Here is a 23756-nt window from a genome sequence, read left to right as displayed (position 1 = left end):
ATGATTAAAACCATTTTTGCTCAAATAATGAACTCTTGAAATTTTTCATATACTTCAGTTTATCTTTTAATAATTTGAAAAGACAGACAAATCCAGGAGCTTAAACTCAAGTCTGTAGAGAACATCAAGAAGCAGGGGTGGCAGACTGTATCGTCTGAAGACATGATATCCAAAGCTGGGAGACTGGAGGAGACAAAAATTGCCTAGAACTCTGTCCTTGGTCCTTTTTACTCCATCACTCTCCCTGGAGGGTCACAATTAGACCCACTAAACTGGCTTTAAACCTCAAATATTCCTTGATGATTCTTACTTATTTTTTTAATGTACAGCTCGTAGCCTGACTTTAGCTTGAGATCAAAATTCACATATCAAGAGATGACCTAAGAGGTTCACATGGATGACAGAAGCTATCTCAATTTTGAAGTGTCCAAAAACTACTGATATTTCCTTCCTGTCCCCAGAACAACCCTCTGCTTTCACACGTTTCCTCATCTCAGTAAATGACACCAAAATTTACCTAGTTTCTCAGGCCAAAAATAATATTTACTTAGCCATTAAAAGGAACAAATTTGAGTCAACTGTAGTAAGGCAGATGAATCTAGAGCCTGTCCTACAGAGTCAAGTAAGTCAGAAAGAAGAACAAATATCATTTATTAATGTATATGTATATATATAGAATCTAGTTGCCAAGAGTCAGCCACAACTAAGAACACAGGCATGGAATCTAGAAAGATGATACTGATGAGCCTAGATGCAAGAAAGAAATGAAGACACAGATGTAGAGAATGGTCTCATGGACACAGCAGGGGAAGGACAGAATGGGATGAATTGGGAAAGTACCATCGACATATATACACATATATACATATGTAAAATAGAGAGCTAGTAGAAAGCTGTTGTATAGCACATGGAGCCCAGCCTGGTGCTCAGTGATGACTTAGAACGATGGGATGTGGGAGAACAGGGATGGGAGGGAGAATCAAGAGGGAGGAGATATGATATATCTATAGATTTATGACTGATTCGAGTTGTTGTATAGCAGAAACTAACACAACATTGTAAAGCAATTATCCTCCAGTTAAAAATTAAAAAAAAAAAAAACAACAATAACTTAGACATCCAAGTTGATTCTTCTCTTTTACTCTGCATATCAAATCTATCAGTATATCCTGACCGTCTAATTGAAAAAAACAAAAGGATTCCTAACTGGGTCCTGCCCCACCATCTCCCCAGAAAAAGAGCTGATCTTTTCTTGCATGGGCTACTGCAGTACCTGTTAACTGGTTCATGCCTACTTCTGTTTTCCCTTATACTCTGGCGTTTACACAACAGTCAGTGTGAAGAGTCATTCTTCCAATTTATGAGCACAGAACTTCTTTCCATTTATTTGCCATCTTCCTCAATTTCTTTCATCAGAGTATTAAATTTTTTGGCATACAGGTTTTTAACCTTCTTGGTGAACTTTATCCCTAGATATTTTTTTCTCCTGATGCAGTAGTAAATGGCATTTCTCTCTTAATTTCTCTTTCTGATAGTTCAAAGTTAGTGTATAAAAACACAGAGATATTTATAAATTGAACTTGTATATTGATTTTGTGCTTAAACTTTACTGAATTTTTTCAATAATTCTAACTAATATTTGATGGACTTGTTCAGTTCACTTCAGTTGCTCAGTCGTGTCCAACTCGTTGCGACCCCATGAATTGCAGCACGCCAGGCCTCCCTGTCCATCACCACCTCCCGGAGTTCACTCAAACTCATGTCCATCAAGTCAGTGATGCCATCAAGCCTTCTCCTCCTGCCCTCAATCCCTCCCAGCATCAGAGTCTTTTCCAATGAGTCAACTCTTCGCATGAGGTGGCCAAAGTACTGGAGTTTCAGCTTTAGCATCATTCCTTCTAAAGAACACCCAGGACTGATCTCCTTTAGGATGGACTAGTTGGATCTCCCTGCAGTCCAAGGGACTCTCAAGAGTCTTCTCCAACACCACAGTTCGAAAGCATCAACTCTTCAGGCGCTCAGCTTTCTTCACAGTCCAACTATCACATCCATACATGACCACAGGAAAAACCATAGCCTTGACTAGGCGGACCTTTGTTGGCAAAGTAATGTCTCTGCTTTTGAATATGCTGTCTAGGTTGGTCATAACTTTCCTTCCAAGGAGAAAGTGTCTTTTAATTTCATGGCTGCAGTCACCATCTGCAGGGATTTTGGAGCCCCCCAAAAAATAAAGTCTGACACTGATTCTACTGTTTCCCCATCTATTGCCCATGAAGTGATGGGACCAGATGCCATGATCTTAGTTTTCTGAATGTTGAGCTTTAAGCCAACTTTTTCACTCTCCTCCTTCACTCTCATCAAGTAGGCTTTTTAGTTCCTCTTCACTTTCTGCCATAAGGGTGGTGTCATCTGCATATCTGAGGTGACTGATATTTCTCCCGGCAATCTTGATTCCAGCTTGTGCTTCTTCCAGCCCAGCATTTCTCATGATGTACTCTGCATAGAAGTTAAATAAGCAGGGTGACAATATACAGCCTTGATGTACTCCTTTTCCTTTTTGGAACCAGTCTGTTTTTTCATGTCCAGTTCTAACTGTTGCTTGACTTGTTAGGTTTTCTATATATAAATTACTTCATTTGCAGACAGTGATAGTTTTACTCGTTCCTTTCCTAATTCAGTTCAGTTTCAGTTCAGTCGCTCAGTCGTGTCCAACTCTGCAACCCCATGGACTGCAGCACGCCAGGCCTCCCTGTCCATCACCAACTCCCAGAGTTTACTCAAACTCATGTCCATTGAGTCCATGATGCCATCCAACCATTTCATCCTCTGTTGTCCCCTTCTCCTCTTGCCTTCAATCTTTCCCAGCATCAGGGTCTTTTCAATGAGTCACTTCTTCACATCAGGTGGCCAAATTATTGGGGTTTCAGCTTCAGCATCAGTCCTTCCAATGAGCATTCAGGACTGATTTCCTTCAGGGACTGTTAGATCTCCTTGCAGTCCAAGTGACTCTCAAGAGTCTTCTCCGACACCACAGTTTGAAAGCATCAACTCTTCGGTGCTGGGCTTTCTTTATAGTCCAACTCTCACATCCATACATGACTACTGGAAAAATCATAGCTTTGATTAGACAGACCTTTGTTGGCAAAGTAATGTCTCTGCTTTTTAATACACTGTCTAGGTTGGTCATAGCTTTTCTTCCAAGGAGCAAGTGTCTTTTAATTTGATGGGCTGCAGTCACCATCTGCAGTGATTTTGGAGCCCTCCAAAATAAAGTCTGACACTGTTTCCACTGTTTCCCCATCTATTTCCCATGAAGTGATGGGACCAGATGCCATGATCTTCATTTTCTGAATGTTGAGCTTTAAGCCAACTTTTTCACTCTCCTCTTTCACCTTCATTAAGAGACTTTTTAGTTCCTCTTCATTTTCTGCCATAAGGGTGGTATCATCTGCATATCTGAGTTTATTGTTATTTCTCCTGTCAAACTAGTGGAGGTACTTTCCAATTCAAATGCCCTTTTTTATTTTTCTTGCCTAACTTCTATGGCTAGGATTTTCAATACTATGTTGAAGAGAAGTAGTGAGAGTGGGCATCCTTATCTTATACCTCATTGTAGAGAAAAGTTTTCAACTTTCATCGTGAGTATGATAACTGTGGGTTTGTCATATATTGCCTTTATTATGTTGAGGTATATTCCCTCTGTATTCACGTTGTTGAAGGTTTTTTTTATTATTATTACTGGATGCTGGATTTTCTCAAAAGTTTCTCCTACATAAATTGGTATTATCATATGATTTGTATCCTTCATTTTATTAACATGACATATCACAGTAATTTATCTGCGGATGTTAAACAATCCTTGCATCCCTGGAACAAATCCCACTTGATCATGGCATATGATCCTTTCAATACATCATTAAATTTGGTTTATTAACATTTTAGTGATAATACATCATTAAATTTGGTTTAGTAACATTTTGGCTGGCCTATAATTTTGTCTTTGTGTGCTTTGTTGGCCTTCTAAAGTGAATTTGGAAATTTGGAAGCATTCTCTCCTCTTCATCTTTTTAGAAGAGTTTGAGAATCTTGAAAGTCTTTGAACATTTGGTAGAATTCAACAGTGAAGCCACCTGGTCCTGGACTTTCATTTGGGGGTAGATTTTTGATCACTGTTTCAATCACTATGCTAATAATTAGTCTATTTGGACTTTATTTCTTCATGATTAAGTCTCGGAAGATTGTATGTTCCTAGGAATTTATCCATTTCTTCTACTTGTCCAATTGGTTAGTGTATAATTATTCATGGTAGTCTATTATAATACTTTGTATCTTTTGCACACATTGGTGGGAAATGATGCTTGGAATCATTTCCAGATGGTTGGAAAAGATGCTTGAAATGATTTCAATCTTCTTAAATTGATTGAGACTTGCGGAGCTTAACATATGAGCCTTCCTGGAGAATGTTCTGTATACCTTTGAGAGGAATGTATTCTCCTTTTGGGGGATGGAATGTTCTTTATATGTCTATTAAATTTGTCTTGTCCAATGTGAAACTGAAGGCCAATGGCTCCTTATTAACTTCCTGTTTGGATGATATATCCATTAACATAACTAGGGTGTTAAAGTTCTCTATTACTATATTGCTGTCAGTTTCCCTGTTTAGGTCTACTAATACTTGCTTGATATATTTAGGTGCTCCTATGTTGGGTGAATCAATTCAGTTAAGTTGCTCAGTCATGTCTAATTCTTTGCGACTCCAGACTGTAGCACATCAGGCTTCCCTGTCCATTACCAACTCCCGGGGCCTGTTCAAATTCATATCCATTGAATTGGTGATGTGATCCAACGATCTCATCCTCTGTCGTCCCCTTCTCCTCTTGCCTTCAATCTTTCCCAGCATCAAGGCCTTTTCCAATGAGTCAGTTCTTCACATCAGGTGGCCAAAGTATTGGAGTTTCAGCTTCAGGATCAGTCCTTCCAGTGAATATTCAGGACTGATTTCCTTCAGGATGAACTGCTGGATTTCCTTGCAGTCCAAGGAACTCTCAAGAGTCTTCTCCAACACCACAGTTCAAAAGCATCAATTCTTTGATGCTCAGCTTTCTTTATAGTCCATCTCTCACATCCATACATGACTACTGCAAAAACCATAGCTTTAACTAGACAGACCTTTGTCAGCAAAGTAATGTCTCTGTGTTTAAATATGCTGTCTAGGTTGGTCATAGCTTTTCTTCCTAGGAGCAAGTGTCTGAATTTTGTGGCTGCAGTCACCATCTGCAGTGATTTAGGAGACCAAAAAAATTAAGTCTCTCACTGTTTCCACTGTTTCCCCATCTATTTGCCATGAAGTGATGGGACCGGATGCCATGATCTTCGTTTTCTGAATGTTGAGTTTTAAGCCAACTTTTTCAAACTCTTCTTTTAAGAGGCTCTTTAGTTCTTCTTCACTTTCTGCCATAAGGGTGGTATCATCTGCATATCTGAAGTCCCAGCTAACCTGATTCCACCTTGTGCTTCACCCAGCTCAGCATTTCTCATGATGTGCTCTGCATATAAGATAAATAAGCAGAGTGACAATATATAGCCTTGACATACTCCTTTCCCAATTTGGAACCAGTCTGTTGTTTCATATCCAGTTCTAATTGTTGCTTCTTGACCTGCATACAGATTTCTCGGGAGGCAGGTAAGGTGATCTGGTATTCCCAACTCTTGAAGAATTTTCCACAGTTTGTTGTGATCCACACAGTCAAAGGCTTTGGCGTAGTCAATAAAGCAAAGTAGATGTTTTTTGGAACTCTCTTGCTTTTTCAATGATCCAACAGATGTTGGCAATTTGATCTCTGGTTCTTCTGCCTTTTCTAAATCCAGCTTGAACATCTGGAATTTCGCGGTTCACATACTACTGACGCCTGGCTTGGAGAATTTTGAGCATTACTTTGCTAGCACGTGAGATAAGTGCACTTGTGCGATAGTTAAAGGATTCTTTGGCATTGGCTCTCTTTGGAACTGGAATGAAAACTGACCTTTTCCAGTCCGATAGCCACTCTTGAGTTTTCAAAATTTGCTGGCATATTGACTGCAGCTCTTTCACAACATTATCTTTTAGGATTTGAAATAGCTCATCTGGAATTCCATCACCTCCACTAGTTTTGTTCATAGTGATGCTTCCTAAGGACCACTTGACTTCACATTCCAGGATGTCTGGCTCTAGATGGGTGAACATAACATCATGGTTATCTGGCTCATGAAGATCATTTTTGTAGAGTTCTTCTGTGTATTCTTGCCAATTCTTAATATCTTCTGCTTCTGTTAGTTCCATACCATTTCTGTCCTTTATTGTGCCCATCTTTGCATGCAATGTTCCCTTGGGATCTCTAATTTTCTTGAAGACATCTCTAGTCTTTCCCATTCCATTTTTTTCTTCCATTTCTTTGCACTGATCACTGAGGAAGGCTTTCCTATCTTTCCTTGCTATTTTTTGGAACTCTGCATTCAGATGGGTATATCTTTCCTTTTCTCCTTCGCCTTTAGCTCCTCTTCTTTTCTCAGCTATTTGTTAGGCCTCCTTAGACAATCATTTTGCCTTTTTGTATTTCTTTTTCTTGGGGATGGTCTTGATCACTGCCTCCTGTACAATGTCATGAACCTCCATCCATAGTTCTTCAGGTACTCTGTCTATCAGATCTAAACCCTTTAATCTATTTGTCACTTCCACTGTATAATCATAAGGGATTTGATTTAGCTCATACCTGAATGGTCTAGTGGTTTTCCCTACTTTCTCAATTTCCAAGGGAAACCATTCAATATCACAGTAATCCAAGTCTATGCCTCAACCAGTAATGCTGAAAAAGCTGAAGTTGAATGGTTCTATGAAGACCTACAAGACCTTCTAGAACTAACACCCAAAAAAGATGTCCTTTTTTGTCAGAGGGGACTAGCATGCTAAAGTAGGAAGTTAAGAGATATCTGGAGTAACAGGCAAATTTGGCCTAGGAGTACAGAATGAAGCAGGGCAAAGGCTAATAGAGTTTTGCCAAGAGAACGCACTGGTCATAGCAAACACCATCTTCCAACAACACAAAAGATGACTCTACACATGGACGTCACCAGATGGTCAATACTGAAATCAGATTGATTATATTCTTTGTAGCCAAAGATGGGGAAGCTCTATACAGTCAGCAAAAACAAAACTGGGAGCTGACTGTGGCTGATTATGTTGGGTGAATAAATATTTCCAAATGTTATATCTTCTTGTTGGATTGACCCCTCAATCATTATGTAATGATCATCTTTATCTTTTATTACCATTTTTGTTTTAAATGGCGACCCACTCCAGTATTCTTGCCTGGAAAATCCCATGGGTGGAGGAGTTTGGCAGGCTGCAGTCCATGGGGTCACAAAGAGTCCGATGCGACTGAGTGACTTCACTTTCACTTTGTTTTAAAGTCTATTTTGCCTGATGTAAATATAGCTACCTTAGCCTTCTTTGTTCTCTACCTATATGAAACATCTTTTTTCCATCATTTTACTTTCAGTCTGACTGTGTGCTTACATCTGAAGTGACTGTCTTATAGGCAGCAAATACAGGGTCTTGTTTTTTATCCATCTGGTCCCTTAATTTGATTGGAGAATTACAGCCCATTTACATTTCTCTTAATTGTTTTCTGGCTGTTTAGTAGTTCCTCTCTGTTTCTTCTTCTCTTGTTCTCCGCCCTTATGGTTTGATGATTTTCTTTAGTGTTATGCTTAGAACTCATTCTCATTATTTCTTGGTATGTACTGTCCAGTTTTCATTTGTATTTATCAAGAGGTTCATACTTAATAGCCTACGTATGTATGTATTCATATACATGTATGTGTTTGTGTGTGTGTATGAGTGTGTGAGTACCAGTCTATTTTAAGTTCTTCACAATTTAAGTTTGAACAAATTCTAAAATTGTATATTTTTACTCTTTTCCCACATTTTACATTTATGATATCACATATTATAGTTTTTTATTCTATATAACTAATGATTATAGTTGCAGTTATTTTTATTACTTTTACCTTTTAACCTTTGTACTAGCTCTATAAGTAATCAATTCCCTACCTTTACTACATATTTACCTTTACCAGTGAGATATTCATAAACATAAGTTTTCTTGATACAAATTCAGTTCAGTTCAGTCGCTCAGTCGTGTCCGACTCTTTGCGACCCCATGAATCGCAGCACGCCAGGCTTCCCTGTCCATCACCAACTCCCAGAGTTCACTCAGACTCACATCCATGGAGTCTGTGATGCCGTCCAGCCATCTCATCCTCGGTCGGTCGTCCCCTTCTCCTCCTGCCCCCAATCCCTCCCAGCATCAGAGTCTTTTCCAATGAGTCAACTCTTCGCATGAGGTGGCCAAAGTACTGGAGTTTCAGCTTTAGCATCATTCCTTCCAAAGAAATCCCCGGGTTGATCTCCTTCAGAATGGACTGGTTGGATCTCCTTGCAGTCCAAGGGACTCTCAAAAGTCTTTTCCAACATCACAGTTCAAACGCATCAATTCTTCGGCGCTCAGCCTTCTTCACAGTCCAACTCTCACATCCATACATGACCACTGGAAAAACCATAGGCTTGACTAGATGGACATTAGTCGCTAAAGTAATGTCTCTGCTTTTGAATATACTATCTAGGTTGGTCATAACTTTTATTCCAAGGAGTAAGCGTCTTTTAATTTCATGGCTGCAGTCACCATCTGCAGTGATTCTGGAGCCCAAAAAAATAAAGTCTGACACTGATTCTACTGTTTCCCCATCTATTTCCCATGAAGGGATGGGACCAGATGCCATGATCTTAGTTTTCTGAATGTGGAGCTTTAAGGCAACTTTTTCACTCTCCTCTTTCACTTTCATCAAGAGGCTTTTTAGTTCCTCTTCACTTTCAGCCATAAGGGTGGTGTCATCTGTATATCTGAGGTGATTGATATTTCTCCCGGCAATCTTGATTCCAGCTTGTATTTCTTCCAGTCTAGCGTTTCTCATGATGTACTCTGCATATAAGTTAAACAAGCAGCGTGACAATATACAGCCTTGACGTACTCCTTTTCCTATTTGGAACCAGTCTGTTGTTCCATGTCCAGTTCTAACTGTTGATTCCTGACCTGCATACAGATTTCTCAAGAGGCAGATTAGGTGGTCTGGTATGCCCATCTCTTGAAGAATTTTCCACAGTTTATTGTGATCCACACAGTCAAAGACTTTGGCATAGTCAATAAAGCAGAAATAGATGTTTTTCTTGAACTCTCTTGCTTTTTCCATGATCCAGCGGATGTTGGCAATTTGATCTCTGGTTCCTCTGCATTTTCTAAACCCAGCTTGAACATCAGGGAGTTCATGGTTCGTGTATTGCTGAAGCCTGGCTTGGAGAATTTTGAGCATTACTTTATTAGCATGTGAGATGAGTGCAATTGTGTGGTAGTTTGAGCATTCCTTTGCATTGCCTTTCTTTGGAATTGGAATGAAAATGGACCTTTTCCAGTCCTGTGGCCACTGCTGAGTTTTCCAAACTTGCTGGCATATTGAGTGCAGCACTTTCACAGCATCATCTTTCAGGATTTGAAACAGCTCAACTGGAATGCCATCACCTCCATTAGCTTTGTTCATAGTGATGCTTTCTAAGGCCCACCTGACTTCACATTCCAAGATGTCTGGCTCTAGATTAGTGATCACATTATCATGATTATCTGGGTCATGAAGATCTTTTTTGTATAGTTCTTCTGTGTATTCTTGCCACCTCTTTTTAATATCTTCTGCTTCTGTTAGGTCCAGACCATTTCTGTCCTTTATTGAGCCCATCTTTGCATGAAATGTTCCCATGGTATCTCTAATTTTCTTGAAGAGATCTCTAGTCTTTCTCATTCTGTTGTTTTCCTCTATTTCTTTGCACTGATCGCTGAAGAAGGCTTTTTTATCTCTTCTTGCTATTCTTTGGAACTCTGCATTCAGATGCTTATATCTTTCCTTTTCTCCTTTGCTTTTTGCCTCTCTTCTTTTCACAGCTATTTGTAAGGCCTCCCCAGACAGCCATTTTGCTTTTTGGCATTTCTTTTCCATGGGGATGGTTTTGATCCCTGTCTCCTGTACAATGTCACGTACCTCATTCCATAGTTCATCAGGCACTCTATCTATTAGATCTAGACCCTTAAATCTATTTCTCACTTCAAGGCTAAGCGCGGGCGGCTGCGAGCCGGCTCACTAAGCGCGGGCGAGAGGAGCTACCCCACGTCCAAGGTCAGGGGCAGCGGCCTAGAGTGCCAGGCTGCGACGGCGCAGGAACGGCCGAGAAGAGCTACCCTGCAACCGAGGTTAGAGGCGGCAGCCGAGAGGAGCTACCCTGCGTCCGAGGTCAGTGGCGGTGTCCGAGGTCAGGGGCGGCGGCCGGGAGGAGACACCCCGAGTCCGAGGTCAGGGCGGCGGTCGGGAGGAGCTGCCCTGCGTCTGAGGCCAGTTGTGGCGTCCGAGGTCAGGGGCGGTGGCCGGGAGGAGACACCCCAAGTCCGAGATCAGGGGCAGCCAGGAGAAGCCACAAGCCACCTCACGCCCAAGGCCAGGGGCGGTGACCTTGAGGAGCCACCCCGAGCCCGAGGCCAGGGGCGGCAGCTGGGAGGAGCCACCCACGCCCGAGGCCAGGACCGGCGGCAGCGGGGAGCAACCCCAGGAGCGGTGGCTGCGCAGGCACAGGAGGGCCTAGAGGAGCTACCCCACGTTGAAGGTCAGGAACGGAGGTGGTAAGGAGATACCCCTCGTCCAAGGTAAGGAGCACCGGCTGTGCTTTGCTGGAGCAGCCGTGAAGAGATACCCCACGCCAAGGTAAGAGAAACCCAAGTAAGGTGGTGAGTGTTGCAAGAGGGCATCAGAGGGCAGACACACTGAAACCATACTCACAGAAAACTAGTCAATCTAATCACACTAGGCCCACAGCCTTGTCTAACTCAATGAAACCAAGCCATGCCTGCAGGGCAACCCAAGATGGGCCGGTCATGGTGGTGAGGGCTGACAGAATGTGGTCCATTGGAGAAGGGAATGGCAAGCCACTTCAGTATTCTTGCCTTGAGAACTCCATGAACAGTATGAAAAGGCAAAATGATAGGATACTGAAAGAGGAACTCCCCAGGTCAGTAGGTGCCCAATATGCTACTGGAGATCAGTGGAGAAATAACTCCAGAAAGAATGAAGGGATGGAGCCAAAGCAAAAACAATACCCAGTTGTGGATGTGACTGGTGATAGAAGCAAGATCTGATGCTGTAAAGAGCAGTATTGCATAGGAACCTGGGATGTCAGGTCCATGAATCAAGGCAAATTGGAAGTGGTCAAACGAGATGGCAAGGGTGAACGTCGACATTCTAGGAATCAGCGAACTAAAATGGACTGGAATGGGTGAATTTAACTCACATGACCATTATATCTACTACTGTGGGCAAGGATCCCTCAGAAGAAATGGAGCAGCCATCATGGTCAACAAAATAGTCCAAAATGCAGTACTTGGATGCAATCTCAAAAATGACAGAATGATCTCTGTTCGTCTCCAAGGCAAACCATTCACTATCACAGTAATCCAAGTCTATGCCCCAACCAGTAACGCTGAAGAAACTGAAGTTGAACGGTTTTATGAAGACCTACAAGATCTTTTAGAACTAACACCCAAAAAAGATGTCCTTTTCATTATAGGGGACTGGAATGCAAAAGTAGGAAGTCAAGAAACAACTGGAGTAACAGGCAAATTTGGCCTTGGAATGAGGAATGAAGCAGGACAAAGGCTAATAGAGTTTTGCCAAGAAAACGCACTGGTCATAGCAAACACCGTCTTCCAACAACACAAGAGAAGACTCTACACATGGACATCACCAGATGGTCAACACCGAAATCAGACTGATTATATTCTTTGCAGCCAAAGATGGAGAAGCTCTATACAGTCAACAAAAACAAGACCAGGAGCTGACTGTGGCTCAGATCATGAACTCCTTATTGCCAAATTCAGACTTAAATTGAAGAAAGTAGGGAAAACCGCTAAACCATTCAGGTATGACCTAAATCAAATTCCTTATGATACTAATTAGTGTCCTTATTTTTTACCTTAAGGAAGTCCCTTTAACATTTCTTGAAAGGCCAGTTTAGTGGTAATGAATACCTTTACTTTTTGCTTGTCTGGAAAACTATCTCCCTTCAATTCTGAATGATAAACTGACAAGGCAGATTATTCTTGTTTGAAAGATTTTCCTTTCAGCTCTTTGAATATATCACATCACTCCTTTCTGGCTTACAAAGTTTCTGCTGAAAATCTAAGAGATTCTTTTGTATATAACAAGTGTGGGGTGTTTTTTTTTTTTTTTCCTTACTCTTAGATTCACACTTGAACTGTGACATTTTAATCATAATGCATCTTGGTGTAAATCTTTCTGGGTTCCTCTTATTTGGAACTCTCTGGGCTTTCTGGATCTGGATTGTATTTCCTTCCCATGGTAGGGAAATTTTCAGCCATTATTTTCTTCAAATAAGTTTTCTGCCCCCTTTCTCTCTTTCTTCTGGAATTCCTCTAATGTAAATGTTGTTCTGCTTCATGTTGTCTCATAGGTCCCTTAAGATACCTTCACTTTTAAACACTTTTTTTGCTATTCTGTTTGGATGAGTTCCACTGGCCAGCCTTCCAGATCCCTGATCCTTTCTGCTAGTTCATCTGGTCTTCTGATGAACACCTCTAGCATATTTTTCAGCACAGTTATTATATTCTGTAATTCAACTTCAACTTCCATTTGTTACTTTCCTACACTTTCTCTTTGTTGAAGGTCTCATCTTTATGACCATTACTTTGAACTCTTTATCAGCTAAATTAATTATCTGCATTTCATTAAGGATTTTTCCTCTGGGATTTTACCTTATTGTTTCATTTGGAACATATTCCTCCGTTTCCTCACTTGTTTGACTCTCCATGTTTGCTTCTATATACTGGGGGGTTGGGGAGGATGACTCCTTCCCTCAGTTTTGAAGGAGTGGCCTTGTGTAAGAAATGAACCTTATCATTCAACCTTGCCATAGTTCTTAGTCTTCTCTTGAACCTTTGTGATTGTTTAAGCAGCCTGATTTATTCTTGATAGGTCCTAGTTATTGAGGGTGTGCCAAAACTTGTTAGCATTCCAGACAGAGAGATCTCAGAACCTAGTTTCAGGCTGATAAGCCAGATCCTCAGGCAGCAGCTTTTAAAGCAGATACACACATACTGTCTTGTGGAACCTCAAAGATAAACCCTGCTGGCCTCCTGAGCATGTGACCTGGATGTGTCTTCTTGAAGAAAGGTACAAAAATCAGGGGTCCAGGCAGGTGTAGCAACTCCTTTCTGGGAGTACTGGCAAGCTGTAGCAAGGCCAAAGTGTTAGTCACTCAGTCATCTCCGACTCTTTGTGACTGTATGGACCGTAGACCACCAAGCTCCTCTGTCCATGGAATTCTCCAGGCAAGAATACTGGAGTAGGTTGCCATTTCCTTCTCCAGCAAGGCCTTAGGAGAGTGGAAAGATGGTTCCTCCAGCCCACATAACCTCAGAGCAACTCAGTAGCCTTTAGATATGTGGAAAACATGAAGCCTATTGCTCTCTGGCTGAAGCTCCAGCAGGCCTTTTTCACAGGATGGCTGGGGATGTGTTTAAGCCTACTGTCTGTGCAAAGCCTGACAAGAACTGTCTCTCTGATTGTTTTCAGTTCTGCAGGGACCAAAAGTGTACAACCTGATACCACCAGAGCCAGGTGCTCAACAAGACTTCTCTGTGTGAATTGTGTACCCCACATACTTTAACTGAACAAGAGGAGAGTGGGGTGAGTGTGCTCCTGCTGACTTTAGCAGGTCTGTGAGCAAGCATGAAGCTGGGGCACACCCACCAGCTTTTGTGGGACTGCAGGAGAGTCTGGAACCAGGTCACACCCACTGCTGCTAGCAAGATAGACGAAGAACATAGAAATGGCACCCACTGTCACTTCTGTTCCCAGAGAGAGTGCCAATAGGCTCCTGCCCCTCCAACAGATGTTTTAAGATTAGCAAATGAATCTCCTTCACATGTGGTCTATGTGCTTTTCAAACTGCTGTTTTAATGCTGGGTTCCAGAGTAAGTGACTCTATGTGTGAGTCCTTTAGGAGTGAAATCTCTGTACCCTATACCCCAATGGGCCTCTTGAATATGTCCTGTTTGTTTTCAAAGCCATACCTTTTGGGGGCTCCTCTTATGGTGCAGGTTCCAAGGGTTGGGGTGCTTGATATTAAGCATGAACACCTGGCTCTTCAGAAAGAAACTCTGTGTTTGTAAGACTTCCTCCTGATTATGGAAGGGTGGAATTTTTGTGAGACCACATCCCTGCTTTTCCTACTGCCTTGATGTAGCCCTTTTATCCTTTGTTGGAGAGGACCATTAAGCTAGTTTTAAGGTCTTTTTTAGAAGGAATTGTTCAAAACATAGATGTAGATTTGGTATGTCTGTGGGAGGGGATAAGTCTTCAGGATTTTCCTAAACTGCCATCTTGAACTGGCCCTCAGAAAATGGTTTTAAAGTCAATTTGAATATTCTTCATCCCACCTTACCATGTCAAAGAAGAAAAGTGAATTTGTCTCAGATTGTTTGTTTTTTATAGACGAAGAGGAAATTATTTAATACCTTATTAACCTTAAGTGTTCAGAAACTGACTTTAAATTTATTGCCCCATCTAGGAAATTTCTAGATAGAAAAAATTTTTCTATTTACAATCACTTTCTTATTTACATTTTTTAAATAAGGAGTATTATTTATCAAGTCAGTAACCTCACTTCTCAGCTTTTTGAAAAGATTTATAATTCAGTAAATTAAAATGTATATATAATAAAATAATATTTATCAGATAAATTAGGTACTCAAACATTATTGCTCAAATAAACACATTTTTCCTACTCTCAGTACTCAGCATGTTCCTTTGCTTAATGAAAATAGTGATAATTTAAAATTGGAGAAACTCGAGACAGCCACAATGTGATGAAAAGTTAAGTGTTTTTCCAGCTATATTGAGACATAACTGAATACTAACATTGTGTAAGTTTAAGGTATATAACATGTTGATTTAATATACTTGATATTGCAAAATGATTACCACTACAGTGTTAACTAACACCTGCATTATATCATATATTTCCACTATATTATAGTGAGAACATTTAAGATATACTCTCACAGCAACTTGCTAGTATGCAATACAGTATCACAAAATGTAATTACTATACTGTACCTGAGATCCCCATAACTTGTTCATTAAATTTCAACTTTGATTTCAAAATATTCATTAATTTAATTAAATTTATATTTTAAATTTATTCATTTGATTAACTTCCATTTTAAAATCATAACTTTGAATGGTCAAAGTATATTTTAAGTAGTAAAAAGAATGATTTATAATAAAATCTTTTAATACTAGAAAATTTTTAATAGCAAAAAAGTTTGAGTTCTAACATAGTTTATAACCAACCTTGTTTTAGTAGTTCACTGACTGAAACAAAATTTCTCATTTTTTTTGAACAAGCGGGGCCCTTTCCATTTTACTCCAAAAGGGCACAAAATACATAAATAAAAGAGATATCCCATGAGAAACAGTTCACTTCCCTAAAGAAATAGCACCTTAGATTCTTTTTTAAAGATGGGATGATTTAAACCTATCAGAAATTATAAATTTAAAGTTAAACCTTATATCCCTTTCTGAAGGATTAATGATATTGGCTTTAGACTCATTTTATGGAATATGTTTTTGTTTTTGGTTTTGGGAATTCACACATCTCTGCCTTCTGCCTAGAATATTCTTTACCCAGAGCCTTACCTGGCTAGCTCCTACTCAGCTGTCAGGTCTGAACTTGACTGTATCTCCCTCTTTGCTCAGGCTTCCCTGACCACACAGCATTTTGATTAGAGGGGCCTCCTGTGGATTCTGCAATTCTCTTCTTATTTATTCTTTTTGTAACCATCTATTTGCTTGTCTCTAACTCTTAAACAATGTTAAGTTCCTTGTGGGCAGGAACTGATTATCTTCTTCAGGAATGAAAGTATAGTTCTTTTTCAAGAATCAATTAATCACCTCAGTCGCACTCATGTAGTTGAATATAACCACAGTACCTGCTATTTCCTAAGAAATCTAGAGGTCAATGCATTCTACATACTATTCATTCATCAGGCTCTAAAAGCAATGTCATATACTTTGATGAAAAGATTAATTAGGCATCAATTTTTTCATGAAAAGTAGCATCTAAAAACTTAAACTATCACTCCAAAGTTGTATTGTTATAGATTTCTTTTGCATTAATATCTTGTACCTGAAACCTAAGAAGCCTCAAAGAAATATTATCCCCCTCCTCTCTTGCTATCTATTTTGCTAAATAACCAACACATTTTAAGCCCATGATCCCTATTTTCCAAGAGATACAAATGGGGAGAAATATCTTAAGTCCATATAAAGCAAAAAAGTTACATGAAAACAACGCCCCCATTCCCTTTTTAAAGTTCAACAGTATTTACAAGACATAATCAATTCCAGTTTAGGATTTAAGAAAATATCTGTGTAACATTCTAAAATGAGTGAAATTCAACAAACTGATTTATATTAAATTCCAAGCTTAGGACTCCTAAGTCAACATTCTAACAGTGCTAGCTAGTGAAAGTGCAGGGACAGTGCGGCTTGCCATGGCTGAAGGCAAACCGAAAGCTGTGAGGGATGGCTGCAGGGTCATGTGCTGCCAAGGCCTCAATGTAAACACAGGTGTGTGGGAAGGAGCGCAAGGTCTCTCCCATCTAGCAGCTAAAGAAACACTGGCAGTCACGCTGTGGAGTCTGAATGCTAAATTTTGAAAATAGATCATTTTTGTGAAACTGCTACATCTTAACTCGCATGTTAATACATCCTCAACTTAAAGGGGCCATGAAGAACACTTGAACCTCATATCATTGTTTTACACTGAAAAATTTGAGATGGAAAGCAGATCTTTTTTTACCCCTGCTGAGCATCTCCCTGCTGAGTAAAGAAGTTTGAAGTTATTACCACCTCATTTGCTGGCATTTAGCAAGGATTCTTTTTATGGTTGCATGGAATTAATGCCACAAGAGGATTTTTCCTGCCAATGTCTGTTAAATGGCATGGCAGTGCTTTACAAAAATATATTAGGACTATGGCATAGAAGACTAATAAATGTATCAATAACATTTGTTAATAGGTTTGGGTTTGTGGGGATTTTTTATTTTTTAGGATTCTGTTTTTATGAATTTGTTTTGGGTTTTATTTAGGGGTCTTTTTTGGAGGGATTGGTTTAGTTTTCCCATATATCTGTCTGTTGTTAGCAAAAATAATGCAAAAATAGTGTACAATAACCTTTAGGGTAGCAAATGGTAATAAATATAGGATTTAAAGGCAGACAGTCTCAGTTCATATTTTAGTTGAACAACCCACCACTGTGAGGCTTGAGCAGATTATGTACATTCTCAAGTCTCAGGGCTTCCTTTGCAAACTGGAGTAACTGTGATATCTCCCAGAAGAGGGTAATTTTCTGCATTATACACTACATTTCTTAATAATGTCAAATAGCTATTAATGTCATTAGTATCACTATTTAATAATGTCTACTTACTTCATATAGAAGTATAGAAGTAACTCCATTTCATATTGTTTTCAAATTGTTTGACTATATGAAATGATTGACTATAAATACAAATAAATTTGTAATTAACTTCTCTGCTAAAATATATTCTCTCTCCCCTATCCTATTTTGTCAGTTTTGAGCATTTCTCTTGAGTCAGTTTTCTGCTGGGTGAAAGATGACATTTTGCTTGACTGTTGAAATGCATCCCAAGATTTCATTAATAATATGTCATGCTATCATTCCTAATTCACAATATAACTGACAAATGTTAAGGTCAACAAAATATTCTCATGAAATTGAGAAAACTGCCATATCTGCACCTGAATATGAAGAAAATAAAAACAAATACGAGCCATTAAATGACATCAAGTGACTCAGTAATAATATGTATAACAACAATTATATTTGTCTAAGGAAGTGAACTCCAGGAGTTGGTGATGGACATGGAGGCCTGGTGTGCTGTGATTCATGGGGTCGCAAAGAGTCGGACACGACTGAGTGACTGAACTGAACTGAAGGTACTTAAAAGTATCAATTTCCATTTGAGGTGATATCTACATGAAATGAATACCATGTTCTTAATGACAAAATGAATTTCATTTATTAAAACATTGTCCTAAATTTTGTTCTAGAAGCCAATACATTCAGGCATGACAAGTGAAAGAGAGAGAAAAAGGCAGATGGAAAATCCGTTCATTCATTGTTTACTCATTTATTTAACAAATGGTATCTATGTGATCCAAATTTTATATACATCAGCTTCAACTTGTGCATAGCTTTGTAATTTACCAAGCATTTTTATATAGGTTTTCTTATTTGATCTTCATAATCTATTCAAGAGATGAAGGGAACTGAACACATGGCATGCCCAAAGTGACAGAGGCTTATGGTTGATTTTTCTAAATACTGGCTAGGGCTCTTTTCACTACATGGTACTGGAAAATCATTTTTTATTATGCAGAGGAGAGGCTAAGCCTGAGAAATCTTATGACCACAGAAAGAACACAGAGGAATTCTTTCAATATGGAGACTTTCCTGGTATTCCTAGCATTCTTAAGTAGTTATTTTACTAAATCAAGTGATATACCTAGGTATTTTCCTTCTTTCTCTCTTCCATTTTTTACTAAGGCAAAAGAAAAAGTAAATGTAAAGGAAGTTATAATTGGGGATATATCTTGAGAGTCCCTTGGACTGGATGGAGATTAAACCAGTCAATCCTAAAGGAAATCAACCCTGAATATTCATTGGAAGGACTGATGCTAAAGCTGGAGCTTCAGTAATTTGGCCACCTGATGCGAAGAACTGACTCACTGGAAAAGACCCTGATGCTGGGAATGATTGAGGGCAGGAAGAGAAGGGGACAACAGAGGATAAGATGGTTAGATAGCATCAATGACTCAATGGGCATTTGAACGAACTCTGGGAGATAGGGGAGGGCAGGGAAGCCTGGCATACTGCAGTTCATGGGGTCACAAAGAGTCAGAAATGACTTAGGAACAAATAAAATTGGATGAATTTAAAAAATAGAACCACAGAAAAAAAATGAAAAGAAATACATATTACACAAAAAGTCTTAAGTAATTGATGGGACTGAGTACCAAATTTGGCCCTGAGTATCTTATCAACCAAACTAAAAATGAACACATGAAAAATTATATAATTCTCATTAGTAGAAACAAACAGGGGCATTTATTTCTTGTGGATAAATAAGTCATTTTTCCAGTCATTAAACATTTTAAATAGTTACTTATTTATTTATTTGGCTGCAATGGGTGTTAGTTTTCGCCCGCAGGATCTTCAGGCTTTGTTGTGACATACTAGATCTTCAATCTTTAGCTGCAGTATGCAAACTCTTAGTTGTGGTATGTGGGATCTAGTTCCCTGACCAGGGATCAAACCTGGGCCACCTGCATTGGGAATGCAGAGTCTTAGCCACTGGACCACCAGGAAAGTCCCTCTGTCATTAAAATTTAAAGGAGATATCTCTCCTCCTTTCTTCAACTGGGATCCACAGATAATATATTAAATAATGTCCTTTCCTAACAGCCTAACCCAGCATCCTCCTATGTATTGCTATTGTTAATACTGTTATTATTAATATTAAATGAATAACAATGCATAATTTTTATGTTTTCACATAAATACCTTAATTAAGTACTGATATTATCCCCACTTAATGGATGAGAAAACATTTATATAAATGAGAAAACTTAGTAGCTTGCCCGAGGCCACATAAATAGTAAATTTTCATGCATTTTATCATCAAGACTTCTGCACATCTTGTTACTCCAAATCCCATGTTCTACAAAAAGACACCACCTCATTGGCAGTCAGTTCTGTGGTCACAGCCTAAAAGCCTGGTTCTCAAAGCCAGCAAGCATCCATCACCTGGAGGGCTTGTGAAAACCACAAATCACAGGACCTGAGCTCCATCAGAGATCATGCTTTAGTAGACCTGAAATGTGGACAGAGAATTTACATTTCTAACAAGTTTCCACATGATGTTGATGTTGCTGTTCAGAGATTACAGATTGAGAACTACTAGCCTATAATACGAAAGCTTCCAAATATATATCACACTTAATAGGGTATTTTGTTGAATGCTTTTTATTAGTCACCCAAATTTATTTGGTAATATAGGTCCAGTCACTGAGATAAAGACTAATGAAAGAGGATCCAGGTGGTATCTAGAAATAACACCACTTTCTTTTTTTTCCCCCCCAATTAGGATATTTTTCTATTATGGTAAAATAAACATAACACAAATATGCTATTTTAACAATATTTAAGAGCACAATTTAGTGGCATTAATTATTCACAATTTTCTGTACCATTATCACTATTTCTAAAACTTTCCATTATCCCAAACAGAAACTCTGTACCCATCAAATGATAACTTTCCATTACCCCTCTCTCCAGCTCCTGATGAAAATTAATCTACTATCTCTCTCTCTATGTATTTCCTACAATATTGTCCTTTCGTGCCTAGCTTGCTCTAAGGCATATTGTATTAATAATACATATGAGAACTTCATTCCTTGTAAAGGCTGGATATTATTCTACTGCAGTTTACATCCTTTTCTAAACCACATTTGCCAATGAGTTTTCTAAAGCTAACGAACCAATGTTCACTTTAGTTCTCACTATATTCTTTTATTTAAGATATCTATAGTGGCCACATTTCTTTTGTTCAATCTCATTTCATAGTGAAAAATTTGGATTACATATGAGGACAAAAAACAAACCAACAAACAAACCACATGTAACACAACATCTATGTGGTACCAACTTTTTCTTTCTGTAAGTTGACTCTCATCCCCACTTGCATCATCACACTTAACATTAAAATCTACATTCTTTAGTCTCTACTACATATTCCTGTGTTGGAGAGCACATGAAAGGAAAATATTCTCCCACATTTAACAAGAGGGATGCAGGTGTAAAGGTGCAGGTTTAGATGCCTGCCAAACTGAGACAAGGCAAAAAATTGAGGACTTTTCTGGGAAGAGATTCAGGAGGCAGATGATTTTATGAGAAAAGTAGAAGAGTGAAAGTGGGAGAACGAGAGGCAGATTGGTCTGGAGAGGAAACCAGAAGCAAAATGAAGATCAGACAAAAGGAGAACAATGAAAGAAAAAGGTCTACATTTTAGGAAGTGGTTAAGACAGAGGTGCCACTGAGGCATTGACCTAGAATGGCTTCAGCAGCTCTGCTCCAATCAACTGTCAATATCCCCAAATCTGGCTGGGGTTGGCTAGAGGAGAGACAGGGGCCCTCACTGATAGCATCTGCCAGCATACATGGTATAAAGGCATGAATACAACCACCTTGGCCAATTTCAGGCTACCAACTGATGGCCTATCTGGGAAGAGAAGTGCCCAGTGGTCTTCCTAGTTCATGAAACTAGCTCCAACACATCCCTGTCTCAAATCCACACATGAAAACACAACCTAAGAGAAAATCAGTGGACCTGGTATTCAAATACAGCTTCAGGACAACAGCTTTGCAGGCTTCTCCACAGCCCGTTGCTAGAATTTTGACCCAAAAATCTTTCTTGTAAAAGATGGAGAACCATCTCTTCTCTGTAACGGAGGGACAGGCATGGGATTACCTTCCTTCAAGTTTCTAAACAAAACCTTAGCAGGCAGATATTTCCTCCATTGGTGCTGATACACATATCTAGCTGCTCTCATAGTACAGATATCCTGCAGTGCAAAGGTCCGAGGTTCTCTGCAGCAAAAGATGGAGAAGCTCTATACAGTCAACAAAAACAAGACCAAGAGCTGACTGTGGCTCAGATCATGAACTCCTTATTACCAAATTCAGACTGAAATTGAAGAAAACAGGGAAAACAGCTAGACCATTCAGGTATGACCTCAATCAAATCCCTTATGATTATACAGTGGAAGTGAGAAATAGATTTAAGGGCCTAGATCTGTAGATAGAGTGCCTGATGAACTATGGAATGAGGTTCATGACATTGTACAGGAGACAGGGATCAAGACCATCCCCACGGAAAAGAAATGCAAAAAAGCAAAATGGCTATCTGGGGAGGCCTTACAAATAGCTGTGAAAAGAAGAGAAGTGAAAAGCCAAGGAGGAAAGGAAAGATATAAGCATCTGAATGCTGAGTTCCAAAGAATAGCAAGAAGAGATAAGAAAGCCTTCTTCAGCAATCAATGCAAAGAAATAGAGGAAAACAACAGAATGAGAAAGACTAGAGATCTCTTCAAGAAAATTAGAGATACCAAGGGAACATGTCATGCAAAGATGAGCTCGACGAAGGACTGAAATGGTATCAACCTAACAGAAGCAGAAGATATTAAGAAGAGGTAGCAAGAATACACAGAAGAACTGTACAAAAAGGATCTTCATGACCCAGATAATCACGATGGTGTGATCACTCATCTAGAGCCAGACATCTTGGAATGTGAAGTCAAGTAGGCCTTAGAAAGCATCACTATGAACAAAGCTAGTGGAGGTGATGGAATTCCAGTTGAGCTGTTTCAAATCCTGAAAGATGATGCTGTGAAAGTGCTGCACTCAATATGCCAGCAAATTTGGAAAACTCAGCAGTGGCCACAGGACTGGAAAAGGTCCGTTTTCATTCCAATCCCAAAGAAAAGTGATGCCAAAGAATGCTCAAACTACCGTACAATTGCATTCATCTCACATGCTAATAAAGTAATGCTCAAAATTCTCCAAGCCAGGCTTCAGCAATACGTGAACCATGAACTCCCTGATGTTCAAGCTGGTTTTAGAAAAGGCAGAGGAACCAGAGATCAAATTGCCAACATCCGCTGGATCATGGAGAAAGCAAGAGAGTTCCAGAAAAACATCTATTTCTGCTTTATTGACTATGCCAAAGTCTTTGACTGTGTGGATCACAATAAACTGTGGAAAATTCTGAAAGAGATGGGAATACCAGACCACCTCACCTCCCTCTTGAAAAATCTGTATGAAGGTCAGGAAGCAACAGTTAGAACTGGACATGGAACAAATAGGAAAAGGAGTACGTCAAGGCTGTACATTGTCACCCTGCTTATTTAACTTATGTACATCATGAGAAACGCTGGACTGGAAGAAGCACAAGTTGGAATCAAGATTGCCGGGAGAAATATCAATCACCTCAGATATGCAGATGACACCACCCTTATGGCAGAAAGCAAAGAGGGACTAAAAAGCCTCTTGATTAAAGTGAAAGAGGAGAGTGAAAAAGTTGGCTTAAAGCTCAATATTCAGAAAACGAAGATCATGGCATCCGGTCCCATCACTCCGTGGGAAATAGATGGGGAAACAGTGGAAACAGTGTCAGACTTTATTTTGGGGGGCTCCAAAATCACTGCAGATGGTGATTGCAGCCATGAAATTAAAAGACGCTTACTCCTTGGAAGGAAAGTTATGACCTACCTCGATAGCATATTCAAAAGCAGAGACATTACTTTGCTTACTAAGGTCCATCTAGTCAAGGCTATGGTTTTTCCTGTGGTCATGTATGGATGTGAGAGTTGGACTGTGAAGAAGGCAGAGCGCCGAAGAATTAATGCTTTTGAACTGTGGTGTTGGAGAAGACTCTTGAGAGTCCCCTGGACTGCAAGGAGAT

General features: G+C 39.5%; 1 protein-coding gene and 1 non-coding gene across 2 annotated transcripts in view; both read right to left on the bottom strand.

The window, feature by feature from the left end:
* Positions 1-23756, bottom strand: part of CFAP299 (cilia and flagella associated protein 299) — a 689564-nt gene that overhangs the window by 545521 nt on the left and 120287 nt on the right. The window lies entirely within an intron of this gene.
* Positions 19531-19603, bottom strand: TRNAG-CCC (transfer RNA glycine (anticodon CCC)). Its single transcript has one exon. It is a non-coding gene; the product is annotated as a tRNA-Gly (tRNA).

The sequence above is a fragment of the Budorcas taxicolor genome, chromosome 6 (genome assembly GCF_023091745.1).
Source record: "Budorcas taxicolor isolate Tak-1 chromosome 6, Takin1.1, whole genome shotgun sequence".
NCBI classification, from domain to species: domain Eukaryota; kingdom Metazoa; phylum Chordata; class Mammalia; order Artiodactyla; family Bovidae; genus Budorcas; species Budorcas taxicolor.
Note: the sequence above shows the minus strand (reverse complement) of the source record. Positions and strands in the feature narration are given on the sequence as shown.